This window comes from Carya illinoinensis, chromosome 3 (genome assembly GCF_018687715.1).
Source record: "Carya illinoinensis cultivar Pawnee chromosome 3, C.illinoinensisPawnee_v1, whole genome shotgun sequence".
NCBI classification, from domain to species: Eukaryota; Viridiplantae; Streptophyta; class Magnoliopsida; order Fagales; family Juglandaceae; genus Carya; species Carya illinoinensis.
This window is the reverse complement of record NC_056754.1, coordinates 26,589,303-26,604,230: the sequence shown is the minus strand read 5'-3', so window position 1 is coordinate 26,604,230 and position 14,928 is coordinate 26,589,303. Positions and strand designations below refer to the sequence as shown.

The following is a 14,928-nucleotide window of genomic DNA, read 5'->3' as shown; positions in this document are numbered from 1 at the left end:
TAACATATCTCTTATATATTAAAAGTGGGAATCGGTTTGCTACAGTGCTATGAACAGTAGTTTTTTCTGCCGTTTTTATTTTTTGTGTTTTGCTACAGTATTAAAAACAGTAATTTTTTACTCCACTTTTTACTTCCGTGTTTATTACATAATTACTTATTTTACCTCTTGTTTTCTTTCTTAGTATCCGTTTATACGAGGAAGTTTTGGTCTTTAGCAAGGTTGTGTCAGAGATATTTTCTCACCAGAAAAATTTTAGACCGCACAAATCCATCTCTCATTCTCGGCTTCGCCTGCCTCCCACGTTTTTTCTCTCAACTCAGACCCTCTCCCCTCCATTTCTCGCGGCCCTCCATTTCGCTTAAATCGCCGAAGCTGTGAAACCCAGCCCCAAACCCAGCCGCGCCGCATCTTTGTTGTAGTAATGGGTCCACCGTACGAAGTCTAGTCGAAGATGACCTGGTTCAAGGGCCTCATAGCAACAAAGTCGTAAGTCTCTAAGATAGGGTTACTGGAGTTGAAGGCCTGGTCCTGAGGGGGGATGAGCGCGGGACGCCGAGGAGATCGCGGTGGATATTGACAAAGGAGGTGAGGGACCCTTTCATGGGGGTTTCATCTTTGTTCCATTTCTCCATTTTTCTTTGAAATTTTTAGTTTCAGAAATTTATATTAAGTTTGAGTTTGGTGGGTTTTAGAGAGGCAGTCGAAAAACTTCAGACAATCTAAGATTTAAAGCACTCTTCTTTGGGAAAGCAGAGAATGATTCCAAGGGCTCCAATTACAACACTAACTGGTCCTTTCAGACTATAGGCCCAAATGTGGCTTGAGCCTTTTTTGGGTCATTACAAATATCCTAATGATGGATGAAGAGGCACATAATGGTGATGGATTGATGTTTTATGTGCAAGCTGTGTGGGGAAATTATTGGCCTCTTGTTGCTTCACTATGAAGCGGTTGGGGCCTTGTGGGTAGCTATCTTCTTACTTCTTGGGATACAATGGGTGATGCCACTTGGAGTGGTGGACTTAATGGTGGCTTGGGGAGCTATAGTGGGTTGAAACATGGAGATAGACATTGGGAAGAGGTCTGCTTTTTGCTTAACATAGAGTATTTGGAAGGCTCCTAGAGTGAAGGCAATCATACTTAAATTTTTGCATGAATGGACTACGGTCCACAACAGTACCCACTTTGCTTCTTTTGTAAACTCTGCAAACCCTTGCTACCCTACCCATTAAAATAGACGTTCCCCTTTGTATACCCAAAAAAAAAAAAAAATCCTTTGTGTACTTGGGTTGTGCCCCTAATGCTTAAAAAATAAATAAATAAATAAATGTAATATCCTTACATATAAAAAAGACTCCCGAGACAGTACTTTCTGTGGCTACTCTTCAGGCCCAATTGCTGGATCTTTGGCTCATGTTTAGTCTTGCAGAAGCTACAACGAGATATTCTGTAAGGAGATTATTGATTCCAAAAATTCCTATTGGATTTGATTGAATGCCCTTGTTGAGATTCTCTATAAATACCTCCTTTTAACCAAGCATGGTGTTTACCATGTAAATTAAATGGCTTACAATCATTTGAATTTTGTAATCTTGCATCATTTTGACTTTTTGACAGATAATTACTATTATTATTGTTGTTCGTGTGTTTTAATTGCAAACCACATTTACAGAAGGTATGGTGCTTGTAAAGGTTTGTTCTTTATTCAAGATTTTATAAAAATCTAAGAGTAATTTTTTCCAATTATTGTTTTTTAACTTATCAGGAAAAAGGGGAAATCAAAACAAAAAACAAAATTAACCTCTTGCTGATGATGTTTTAGTCTTTGTTTTTCCTTGTTTCTCATAATTCATTTTGACCAACATTGGCCTTGTAGATAGTGGATATGCTCAGATATGACTCATCGAAATCAGATTAAACTTTAGTCTACATTCTGACACTGGGAGTAGTAGAATCCTATAGACATTGTGGCATATGTAGGAGTCTGGTTTCCGTTTGATATAACTTCTGAAACTCCTCACATGCCCCAAAACTGATTCCTGATGATTTGCAGCATCTTCATTAATTCAGAAGGTCATAAAAATTAAAATATGCCTCAAGTATCCCAACTTGGCGTGCAGTGTACTTGCACGTCATTTCTTACAATAATCCTGCAATAGATTTGTACGAGAAAATGCCATTCAAGTGTTTAAGGAGATTGCAAGGTTTCTACTTGATCAACAGTCAGCATTATGACTCATACTTGTTTGTGTATTATGTAAATGGCGGTGCTACTCCTTGCTCACCACTGTAAGTATAAAACATCCTTTATCCTTGATTTGGTCAGTGTATCCCACATATTGCTGGGAATGATATCTCTATCTGAATTAAATGTGAAATTGGTTCCAGAAGTTGTCTTTAACGGGTGGCATAAAACTCTTGAACATCTTGGTAACCTGCCTAGAAACTGTCTTCAATATAAACAACTATTAATTAAATACATTTGGGTCTAAAGCAGAGGAATGAGTCTTTTGATATAAAAGAGTCAATGACAGTGCACTGTGAGTAGGTTTAGCTTTTGTTCCTATGGGTTTTATTGATTTTTTTGAATATTTTTCTCAAATTTATTGGCTTTGTCCAGAATGATTAGTCTCCACCTTTATATATAGATCTTATATGATGGTTCTTAATCACACATTTTAACTACCATAAACAACCATCTAGGATATAATGTAGTGAAGAGATTGAGTGCAAGGAGGATTTCCTGGTTATAACTCATGGACAAGGAGGATGCTTTTCATACCCTTGTTTGGGAATGATTAAGTGCCTCTCATAATTTTTAGAAGAGTACTATTCAAGGATGTCTCTTAATTACAAACTGGCAGACATCATTCATCTCCAAATAAACTCATCCATACCATGATTGAGTTCAGATGTAGAAAGTAAATAGCTGTAAAAACTTAGTACTACTTGAGATCACAAGGCCACTTCATCACACAGTTTCTTTAAAAATACTAGATTAGGATGTAAGCCACTTCATTACAGTGATCACACAGATTCTTTAAAATTAATTATTTAAAAAAATGATTTTAAATAATTTATTCAAGTGCAGGATTTCACAAGTGGGCTAACTTCATAAATAAGATTGGAGTGCTCTTCCATAAATTAATAAATCAAACACCTATTTAATTGGATCAAATCTATATAATCCATTAGAATCATTTTATCCACTTTATGATTTCTGTTTCAGGTGCTTCAGGGATCCTCATGCAATAGAGACAAATAGAGAGAATATATTATCTTCTCTTTAGGTATGAGAAGACTTCTGAAGATCAAATCTATTGTAATAGTTTAGCAATGGGTTAAATTATGTTGAGGTTAAATTTTTTTTTTTTAGAAATTTTATTCTCTTGAACAGCATGAAAGTAGTAAAATGGAATAAGAAGAGAAAAAAAGTTAAATATTTTGCTATTTTTGTTTTATTTTGCTAACAACTAACTACTTAATCTGGTTTATTGGTTTGTTTCTTACAGGGAATCTGCACTTTTTTGTTTGGAGTTGATGGTGCTTTGAGGTTTGTATGTCTTTCAGATTTTTCGCAGTTAAATTATGTTGAGGTTAAAATTTTTTTGCTAGAAATTTTACTCTTGTGAACAGTATCAAATTAGTAAACTGGAATAATAAATGAAAAAAAGTTAAGTATTTTGCTATTGTTATTTTGTTATTTTATTTTATGCAAAATTAAAATTGAAAAGTTCTTTTAATGGAGAATTCTATAAAGTATTTTTGTTCAAGAAAATATAGCACAAAAGTAACTTGCACTGTTTGGTTTGGGTTGATGATGCTTTGAGGTTTTTTTTTTTTTTTTTTTGCATGTCATCGTTTTTTTTTCCTTTAGTTAATCTGATTTTTTGGTTTGTTTCTTGCCCGGGAATGTGCACCTTTTGGTTTGGAGTTGATGGTGCTTTTAGATTTGTATGTCTTTCGGATATTTCTTAGTTTGGATTTTGTATATTTTCTTATTGATTCTATTTTTTGGATTTGTATATTTTTTTATTTATATATTTAGCTCAGTTTGTATATTGTTGGGATCCTATCTGGTTGTTGGTATCCTTTATATCATGTTCTTGGAATTCCTTTGTGAATTGATACAATAAGCATCGTAGATATCAATTAGTGTGATTCAACTACTATTTTTATCTTCTTGCTCTTTACTTTTTGGCTCAAAATTGGTTCTTTTTTATTGGAAAATGGTAGAACAAGGATTCTATTTTTTTTTTTTTACATATGATTTAAAGGTGGCTTCTGGTTGTTCATCTTATATTATAAGTTTATGGTTTTTGTATTTATAACAGTTTAGCAATGGGTTAAATTATGTTGAGGTTAAATTTTTTTTTTTTTTAATTTTATTCTCTTGAACAGTATGAAAGTAGTAAAATGGAATAAGAAGAGAAAACAAGTTAAATATTCTGCTATTGTTATTTTATTTTATACCAAAAATTGAATATTGTTTTAATGGAGAATTCTGTATAGTACTTTTGTTCAAGAAAATACACAAAAGTAGTTGGTACTGTTTGGTTTGGGGTTGATGATGCCTTTTGTTTTTTTTTTTTTCATGTCATCAGTTTTTTTTCCCGTTAGTTAGTCTGATTGTTTGGTTTCTTTCTTGTAGTGAATTTTCACTTTTTGGGAGAGAATCTGCACTTCTTGGTTTGGAGTTGATGGTGCTTTGAGGTTTGTATGTCTTTTAGATTTTTTTTTTTCGGTTTGGATTTGTATATTTTCTTATTCATTCTGTTTTTTGAATTTGTATATTTTGTTATTAATATATTTAGCTCGATTTGTAGATTGTTGGGTCCCTATATCGTTGTTAGTATCCTTTATTTCATGTTCTTGGAATTCGTTTGTGAATTGATACATTAAGCATAGTAGATATCAATTATTGAGGCTCAACTACTATTTTTATTTTCTTGTTCTTTACTTTTGGCTAAAATTTTTTTCTTTTTGGTTGGAAAATGGCAGAAAAAGGATTCTATTTATTTATTTATTATTTTTGCATATGGTTTAAGATGGGAAATAAGTGCAATAATGGAATGCATTTTGTTTGCTATTGGCATATATAGTCTTGTCCAGATAAAGAGACAAAGGAGAGATGACCCAGATCCAATGAAGCTATTTCCTTCGATTTTGAAGTTTCTGCGTTTAGGTAGGTTTTGGAAACAAGAATAATTTAGTCAATTCAGTGATAAAATTGTTGACAACTTGGTAACTGCATGCGTTAAAACTGCAAAAGAGTCCTCTAAGAGGACTTTACGTACAATGACTCTTTTGTATTTATGACAGTTTAGCAATGGGTTAAATTTTGTTGAGGTTAAATTTATTTATTTATTTTTATCCTCATCAACAGTATGAAAGTAGTAGTAAAATCAAATAAGAAAAAAAAAAGTTCAATATTTTTCTTTTCTTATTTTGTTATTTTATTTTATGCCAAAAATTGAAAGGTTCTTTTAATGGAGAATTCTGTATAATACTTTTGTTCAAGAAAATACAGCACAAAAGTAGTTTGCATTGTATGGTTTGGGGTTGATGATGCTTTTTTTTTTTTTTTTCATGTCATTGTTTTTTGTCCGTTTAGTTAGTCTGATTTTTTGGTTTGTTTCTTGCTGGGAATTTGCACTTTTTGGTAAGGAATCTGCACTTTTTGGTTTGGAGTTGATAGTATTTTGAGGTTTGTATGTTTTTCAGATTTTTTTTTTTCTCGCTTTGGATTTGTATATTTTCTTATTGATTTTGTTTTTTGGATTTGTATATTTTGTTATTAATATATTAAGGTCGGTTTGTATTGTTGGGTTCCTATCTTCTTGTTGGTATCATTTATTTTATATCATGTTCTTCGAGTTCTTTTGTGAATTGATGCAATAAGCATCATACATATCAATTAGTGTGGTTTAACTACTATTATTATTTTCTTGCTCTTTACTTTTTGGGATAAAATTGTTTCTTTTTGGTTGGAAAATGGCAGAACAAGGATTCTAAATTTTTTTTTTTTTTTACATATGATTTAAAAATGGCTTCTGGTTGTTCATCTTATATTATGAATTTATGGTTTTTGTATTTATGACAGTTTCGGAATGGGTTATATTATGTTGACAGTTAAGAAATTTTTATGGTTTTTGTGGTGCATGCTTCTATCACAGTCTGCTAAGTTTGATTTTTTTTTTATTTTTTTTGAGTGCTTATTAACTATACTGTGTAGTTGAATTAGTAAGTAAAGCTTCAATTAAAGCATTTCTTTTGGTTAGCTGCGTTTTTTGGGTATAGCAATCTTATATTTTCAGTTCAATGATCGGATAAGGCGGCACACTCATACATATTTTGGGTTTGAAATGAATTGGAAATTCAGTTTAACTTTTTCTGTGTTAAGTGTTTCCTTTATATGCTGCAGAATCAAAATGTTCCCATCAACACAGAGACCTTTGTGATTGGTTCAAGTAGAAACTGCAATTTTCCTTTGGACAATCAGACTGTTAACGGACATCTAAAGAATCAAGCACACGCAGGTACATATATCTTGGGCTTTGGTTAGTAGCAAACATTTGGTAGGATTAACACGAACTTTGTCATTTTTTCTTTGCTCACAGGCAGGCACATTCCTGTGCTTGTAACTTAGCTTACTGTGATTGTACTTGGGAATACTTGGTTTCATGTTTTGGGGGATAATTTCCTTAGAAACATGTACATGCAGTGTAATTAATTGTTTGTGGACATGATCAAGTGATGGGTTGCAGCTGTTCATGCTTTGGTTGCAGCTATGTTGAACTCAGGTGATGAGTTGGTATTTAGACAATAACACTGGGTACTATTTTTTTGTTTGTATCCAGTAAAATCATCTACTTGTTAATTGAAACTCATCAAGAATAACAAAAAAAAAAAAAAAATCCTATTTTAATGATTGAAGACAGCACAGGGCCTTGTACATGGTTCTGGTGGTGGTGCTTTGCAAAAACTAGATAGAGAAATAACAAACGTGATTTTTTCTACTATCACCTGCCTTTTCCAAAAAATTCTTCAATGCAGATACCACTCAGTTTTGTGATTAAGAAGTAATTAATACCTCTATGATGTCACTACTTGTGATTTTGAAAATTTTAAATTGTTGATGTTTTTAAGGATAATCATGGATGTTGTAATGAACCTTAATCTATGCCTTTTAACATGCCATTGACCTAGCTTTGATAATGAAGAATTCTGGGTGCAACTTCATAACCTGCCCTTTGCATTCATGAATAGAGTGTATGGGGAGAAGATAGGGAGGACAATTGGGAGAGTTCTGGAAGTTGATGTCCCGAGTGATGGGATAGGGTGGGGAAGATTCCTGAGAATAAGGATTGAGTTGAATTTATACCAACCTCTAGCAAGAGGGAGGATGATTAGTGTGCATGGAGAACAGGTGTGGATCCCGATCAAGTATGAAAAATTGCCTAAGGTTTGTTTTATGTGTGGTTTCTTAGTTCATGCAGGTGGAGGGTGCAGATCTCAAAGTGAATCATTGTCTCAGCATGCTGGAAAGATACAGCAGTTTGGTTCATGGCTTCGTGCCTCTCCTTCCTTTATTAAAAGAAGCTATTCCAGTGGGAGGTCCAGTAATGGTGCTGGCGAGAGGTGGAAGGAAGGTCCAGTCGAAGGTGGAGGATCTGACTCTGATTCGGCTAACCATGCAGGCGAAAATCAAGGATCTCATCCAAATTCAAATTCAAATTTGGATAAGGATGAGAGTGTGGAGTTTGTTGCTTGTTCATATCATCAAGATATGGATAAGAGGGATGTTATAACGGAAAAGAGGGAGGGATCTATAGAAAGGAAGGGGAAGGAGTGTTCAAACTTGCAGAATCTGATAAGGCAGGAAGAGACAGTTAGGGAATCAGTTAACCAGAATCTAGTGGGTCACGTGGAGGATGAACATAGGAAGGGAGAGTTGGGCTTGAGTATGGGCCTGGGTCTGGATGCTGGCCCAATTATGGAGGACCAATGCTTTAATGCATTGGCTAAGGAGAGTCCAAAACTAATGGGTATGACTAATAGTGTGATCCAGCCGGGGTTAAGTGCTGAAGTAACAAGTCAGTCCAGTGATAGAAGGACTATGATCACTAGAGGAAGGTGGAAAAAACGTGCCAGGGGGGAAAGCTATGGACAGAAATATTTTAAGCTCAGACATGATGCTGAAAAGAGGGTTAGTTGATGAAGAGGATGGTGGTGGGGAAGAAGCAAGTAGGAAAAGAATAAAAGTTAACAAGGAAGGTGCTTTCCTTGATGCAAAATTGAACTTGGTGGCGGCTGCTGAGCAGCGCCACCAAGAGCAATGAAAATCTTGAGTTGGAACTGCAGGGGGATTGGTAACCCCCGTGCAGTTCATGACCTTCACAATCTTGTGAAGGATAAGGGACCAGACTTGGTTTTCTTGATGGAAACCAAGTTAGAAGCATATAGATGGGTTTTTCTTAAGAGGAAATTGAATTATGAGGGATGTTTTGTAGTTAATCCGGTGGGAAGAAGTGGAGGTTTGGCTCTACTTTGGAAGATGGAAACTAATGTGATCATTCATTCATATTCTAGATTTCACATTAATGCAGTAATCAAAGCTGAAAAGGAGGATATGGGGTGGCAGTTTACTGGATTCTATGGACATCCAGAGGTGAGTAAGAGACATATGTCATGGGATATTTTACTGTCATTAAAGCCTTCTAATCCTATGGCTTGGTTTGTTTGTGGGGACTTCAATGAAATCTTGGCTCAAGATGAGAAGAGAGGAGGGAACCTGCGATGTGAATCTCAAATGAATAAATTTAGACATGTGGTAGATATGGGGGGTTTGTTTGACTTGGGATGGTCGAATTCCAAGTTTACATGGTGCAATAGACACACGGATGATACTTTCACTATAGAGAGACTGGATAGAGGCTTAGCCAACAGTGAATGGTTGGGGTATTTCAACTCAACCAGAGTGGAAACTCTGGTGGCCAGAAGCTCGGATCATAGGCCTTTACTCTTTTCAACTCAAGACCTACATGCACAGAGGGGAGGCTGTTATAAGGCTTTCAAGTATGAAGTGGTTTGGGGTCAAGAGGAAGAATGTAAAGAGCTTATAAGCAAGGAATGGCTGCAGGGAAGTTTAAATGTTGATCCTATAAAAGAAGTCCAACAATCTTTAAAAAACTGTAGAGTATCCTTATCAAGATGGAAGAAATCTCATTTTTCAGACTTGGAAAAGGAGATTAGTCAGAAATCTGCTTTACTAAAACAGTTTGCAGGATGATGAAAACCAGTATAATGAGGAGGAGATTGTGAGGCTACAAAATGAAGTGGGGATTTTACTGCAGAAAGAGGATCTTAAATGGAGGCAAAGAGCAAAAAGGCATTGGTATCAAGGGGGGGACAGAAATACAAGGTTCTTTCATGCATGTGCAACACAAAGAATGAAGAAGAACTTTATAAAACATATCAGAGATGCAGAGGGTATTCTGAGAAGTGATGAGTCTGCTATTTCTAGTGCTTTCAATGATCATTTTGAGAAGATTTTTTCAACCTCGAATCCAAGGGAAGAAGATATTGATGCCTGTTTGCAAAGTGTGGACTCTAAAGTGACAAGATCAATGAATGAAGATCTTGTGGCTCCTTTTCAGCAAGAGGAGGTACTGGAAGCACTTCAACAGATGGGGCCTTTCAAATCTCCTGGACCAGATGGGTTTGGAGCAGACTTCTACCAACATCACTGGGCAGTAGTGGGGCCCAAAAGTATGTAAGGCAGTCCTAAATGTACTAAATGGGGGTGATATGCCAAGTGAGTTGAATCTTACAAATATTGTGCTTATTCCTAAAGTAGATATTCCTCTTTCTGTTAATGAGTTTAGACCAATTTCTTTATGCAATGTTTTGTATAAACTCATAGCAAAAGTTCTAGCAAATAGGCTTAAGCTTGTATTACCTTTCATAATTTCTAGGCTGCAAAGTGCTTTTGTTCCAGGTAGATCTATTATGGACAATGTGATGGTGGCCTATGAGATCCTTCATACTATGAAAGCAAGACAAAGAGGTCGACATGGAAGCATGGCTCTAAAGCTGGATATGTCAAAGGCATATGATAGAATAGAGTGGACTTTCCTAAGGTCCATCTTGAAGAAGCTGGGTTTCTGTGATAAATGGAACCATTTGATTTTGCAGTGTGTAGAATCGGTTAGATATTCCGTGGTGGTGAATGGAAAGGTAGGTGACTCTTTCATGCCCACTCGAGGTCTAAGGCAAGGTGACCCTTTGTCACCTTACTTGTTTATCATCTGTGCTGAGGGACTGAGCTCCATGTTGAGTGATGCTGCTGCAAATGGGAAGATAAGAGGGGTTGCTGCTATAAGAGGTGGGACCAGAATTAATCACCTCCTCTTTGCTGATGATTGTGTGATCTTTAGCAAGGCAAGTAAAGAGGAGTGGTTGATCATACAAGATCTATTGCTGTTGTATGAAGTTTCCTCAGGCCAAAAGCTGAATAGACAGAAGACTGCAATTTTGTTTAGTTCCAACACCAGTGAGATTATAAAAAGGGAAGTGGCAGCCGTGGCTGGTGATATTATTTGTGGTGACTATGGTAAATATCTTAGTCTTCCAACTATGATTGGAAGATCAAAGTATGAAACTTTCAGAAATATAAAAGAAAGAGTGTGGAGAAGGATTAGAAGCTGGAAAAATTCTTTTCTGTCCAGTGCTGGTAGAGAGGTGTTAATTAAGGCAGTTTTTACAGTCCATTCCTACTTACACAATGAATGTATTTAGATTCCCAAGGAAGCTGTGTAATGAGATCAATTCTATTATTGCAAGCTTCTGGTGGAGTGGCAACAAAGATAGGAAGGGTATTCATTGGAAGAGGTGGGATAAAATGGGTGAAAATAAGAAAGATGGGGGGATGGGGTTTAGAGATATTGATGGTTTTAATAAGGCCATGTTAGCAAAACAAGGGTGGATGTTACAAACAAAGTGTGATTCTTTGGTTGCAAAGATTTTTAAGGAAAAGTATTTCCGGAATTGTAAGTTTATTGATGCAAAGATTGGTTATAAGCCCTCTTTTATATGGAGGAGTTTGTTAGCTGCACAAGATTTGGTGAAAGCAGGTATGGTCTGGAGAGTGGGTAATGGGAAGAGCATCTCAATTTGGAAGGATAAGTGGCTACAAAATGGCTTAGATTTTAAAGTGAGATCACCTATTAATACTCTATCTGCAGACTCGAAGGTAAGCTCTCTTATCTTTGAGGATTTGCATTGCTGGAATGAGAGATTGGTAGGGGATGTGTTCAGTTGGGAGGAGGCAGCTCAGATTTGCAGTATACCATTAAGTTGGCAGGGGAGGGAGGATGAAATGATGTGGGGATTTACCAAGGATGGTAGGTTTTCTGTGAGAAGTGCCTATCATTTAGGCAATGCCTTGGGAAAATCTATGGTTGGGGAATGTTCTAACAAAGAAATTCAGAAGCAAATTTGGGAAGGGGTTTGGAGATTAAATGTACCTAATCCTACAAAGCAGTTTGTGTGGAAGGCTCTGAAGGGCATCTTACCAACAAAGCAGAGTCTAGTGCAGAGAAAAATAATTGAAGATGCTACATGCCCGATCTGTCAAAGGGGTGAAGAAACAATAAGCCATGTCCTATGGTCATGCCCAGCTGCAAGTGATGTATGGGCAGAGAATGGGAGTGGCCTTCAGAAATGGCCTAGTGAAGAAAAAGACTTTTATGTGCTATGGTCTGAAATGCAAACCAGATTGCAGAAGAGTAAATTAGAGGAGGTTTCTATGATATTGAGAGGACTATGGACAAGGAGAAACATGATGCTTTTTGAAGGTAAGTTTGACAGTCCACGAAAAGTACTAAATGCCTCAATGACTAGTCTTCAAAGTTTTCATGAAGCTCGTGCTGCACTAAACACTCTGAAGGGGACTCAAGGTCAGTTAAGAAAGAATATCAAATGGAAGCCACCAGATGAGGGTGTTTCTAAGGTAAACTTTGATGCGGCTATTGACAAGAACAATTTTAAATTGGGCTTGGGTATAGTGGCAAGGAATCATGTGGGGGAGGTTCTGTTTACTTTCTGTGCTGCCAAACAGTTTAGTGGAAGCTCTGATCTGGCTGAAGCAGCTGCTCTTTGGAGAGCTATGGAGCTTGTTTTAGAGCTTGGTGTCAGTTTGGTGGTATTTGAGGGAGATGCTGCCAGAGTACTAAGAGGAGTAACAGGGGTAGGGGGCAACTATGCATGGATGGAACAGCAGTATGCCAACATTCGGGGAAGGCTTTTAATGAGGCCAGATTGGTCTGTGAGTTTCATTCATAGAGAGGGCAACTGTGTTGCCCACGCACTAGCCAAGAGAGGTCTGAGTATGGAAGGGGAGTGGTGCTGGATTGAGGATGGACCTTCAGAAATCACTAGTATGATTACTAGAGAAATGTCTTATAGCAATCGGGGGAGTTAAGTGAATGAATGTCTTTTGAGAGTTTAAGTGAGTGTTGCTATTTTTGTAAAACATTTTATGAATGAATGGAAAGTATTGATGATTGTTTCAAAAAAAAAAACATGCCATTGACCTTCAGTCCCTAAGGGTTGCCTCAAGTGACGAGGCCTTGTGATGGGGACGCCCTATACAGGTCTGGGATTCCCATCTGCCTGTTGGTATCCTTTAATAGATTCTGCAAGTTTGGCTTATACACACATTGTTATATAAGTTACTTTACAAAAATGCTTTCAATTTAAAACATAGTTGTACGAATGGTTGTAAAAATGTCAAATGTCTATTATTTTCCAAACTTTCATATATCCAACCGTTGCCATAGGCTATTACCTTTAGTCCTGGATAATCTTTTGTATGTCTGCCCTTAGCTGGACAATCATCAATGTAACTTTCACTTGTGTGGTTCTACCAATACTTGATTTTGTTCGTTTCTCTTAAAGGCATGCTTGAGTATAGTTGGTTTATTAGGTTTGAAGTAATGATAGCTACTCCAACACTCCAAATACTTGATATTGCTACATCCATTAGCGATCATTTCTGGATGTTTTATAGCTATAATTCATTAAGAAATCAAGGAAAAATGGTTGAAAACTTGAAGAACCAGAGAGAGAAAAGAACTTGCTGCTGTCTGTTACAGTTTTTGCTGGTCTGTTTCAATTTTCTGTTCTATTTTGGATTTCTGTTGCCCATTGTTTGTGTGATTTTGTGTGGCTTCTCTGACCTGCAGCTTCCATGGAAAAGAAAACAAGAAAACCATGAAGAAATCTGGAAGTTTGGACTCTCGTTGGACTGGAAAAGAAGTGAAAGAGTAGCAAAGGAAATTGAGTGTTAACTAGACAAAAGATATGTTGCTTTTGTAGCCTTCTAAAGCAAAAAAAGGATTACTTATAGGAGAAAGGAAATTGAGTTTATAATTTTAATTGTTGAGAAGTTTATGTGGTTTGTTCACTGCAGTCAAAACATTGTATTTTTTTTCCCCTTTTGGGATTAATTAACTTGGTATGTGTGTACTGTTGAAAAAATAGAATACGTTGCTGAAAACTCTGTTTTTCAATGTATTTGTTTGTCTACAGCTGTTGGTATTTATACATGATGTAAAGGAATAAAAACAATTGAGTTGGTTACAAATCACCGTAACATCAATAACAAATTTGTCTACTGTTAACTTTTAGAACTTGTACTCGATTGTGCTGTGCTCTGCTATTGAGTGGTACCCGTGGTACCCTTTTGTTGTAAATCATGATCACTCTGTAATTGTCCTCCATTGTTTGCTGTAGTGTCATGTCGAGTGCCTTCATTATGTTTGTGAAAAGGTGGCATAGAGTCTGTTATTTCAATATGTACTACTAATAATGTATTTAGCATATCATTCTTACAGGTTGAGGGTGTTAAGCTCAATGTAAATGCTATACTCCACTTGAATTATTAGATTTTTTTCCCAATGTTAAATTTTTGATTAGGATCAATTTTTTATCAAAAATATTATTTTTTTTGCTGTTAATGGATGATTCAACTTGCTATAGACCCAGAAATATTCAACCAACAAAGACACAAAAACTTCAATGTTATTTCAATCTGTCCTGTCCAATATGGCCCTGAGTTAGAATGACAGCAAAAGGAAAAAATAAATTTATAACATATTTTGTTGTGTATATCTGTATAATATTTTTGCTGACAAATTCCTATAAATTAACCAAACAATGCAACGAAGCAAACGTGCATCGCACGTTGCACCTCAACTAGTATATATATATATATATATATAAACTCGAACACCTGGCTTTGACACCCTAGAAGCTACTGATTTTTAAATGATCGAGACATCCTCATAAGAGTTTCGAATTTCGTACGGTCGAAATATTTTATTTTATTTTCATAATTTAACCGGAAGAGAAAAATAGTAACTCTGCACCGTTTCAAATACCGGCCTATATTTTGATTTATACTAATTGATATTTTGACTTTTATTTTTTTTTATTTCTTTAAACTATAATCTTAATTTTTAGCTTTCAATTTAAATCAAGTTATTTATAATTTATACATATATAATTTATTCTTATATAGACTATTATTTTAAAATATAATTTATATATATAATTATTCATATATCAACTATTCCAAAATAATATTAATATCGAAATATTTTGTTTAAATTATTTGACCGGTACGATTTTCGGTACAGTATTTAAAACTTTGATCCTCATTCTTGGACATTTTGCTGTTAATATCATAGCCTCTAATACATTAATGCTACATCAGTGCTAATATATTTGAATATTCTATGAGGAGAAATTATATTAATAGTTATAAAATGAGTAAGCACTCACACTCTTTTGAAAAAATAAATAAATATGTGATCAAGATAAAAAAAAAAGTTTTATCATAAATTTTACTTTTCATTTTAA

The 14,928-nt window shown here is 35.5% G+C and overlaps 1 pseudogene; it reads left to right on the top strand.

The window, feature by feature from the left end:
- The first annotated feature begins 221 nt into the window (after nucleotides 1-221).
- On the top strand, nucleotides 222-13,564 carry LOC122303978 (annotated as a pseudogene).
- The last annotated feature ends 1,364 nt before the right edge of the window (nucleotides 13,565-14,928 follow it).